General features: G+C 72.2%; 1 protein-coding gene across 1 annotated transcript in view; it reads right to left on the reverse strand.

Annotated features, from left to right (window-relative positions):
- Window positions 1-324, reverse strand: part of VOLCADRAFT_90722 (uncharacterized protein) — a gene marked incomplete at both ends in the record, with an annotated part of 3,426 nt that overhangs the window by 1,897 nt on the left and 1,205 nt on the right. The window lies entirely within an intron of this gene.

Genomic DNA, 324 nt, shown 5'->3' on the forward strand with positions numbered 1-324 from the left:
GCCGAGGGGGGTGGGGGGGATATTGGCGAGGGAGGCAATGGTGGTGGCGGGGAGGGCGGAGAAGGAGAAGGTGGCAATGGCGATGGGGGCTTTGGTGACGGCGGTGGTGGAGTGGGCGAACGGGGAGCCGGAGAAGGCGGGACGGGGGACGGCGGCGACGGTGGGCGTGGGGAAGGCGGCGGCGGTGCTGGCGGTGCTGGGGACGGTGGGGATGGTGCTCTCGGAGAGGGTGAAGGGGGTGGCGGAGGAGGTGACGGTGGTGGAGAAGATGGGACTGGCGAGGGTGGTGGCGGGGAGGGTGGAGGAGGACCAGGAGGGGGGGAG

The sequence above is a fragment of the Volvox carteri genome (assembly GCF_000143455.1).
Source record: "Volvox carteri f. nagariensis unplaced genomic scaffold VOLCAscaffold_18, whole genome shotgun sequence".
Lineage (NCBI taxonomy): Eukaryota > Viridiplantae > Chlorophyta > Chlorophyceae > Chlamydomonadales > Volvocaceae > Volvox > Volvox carteri.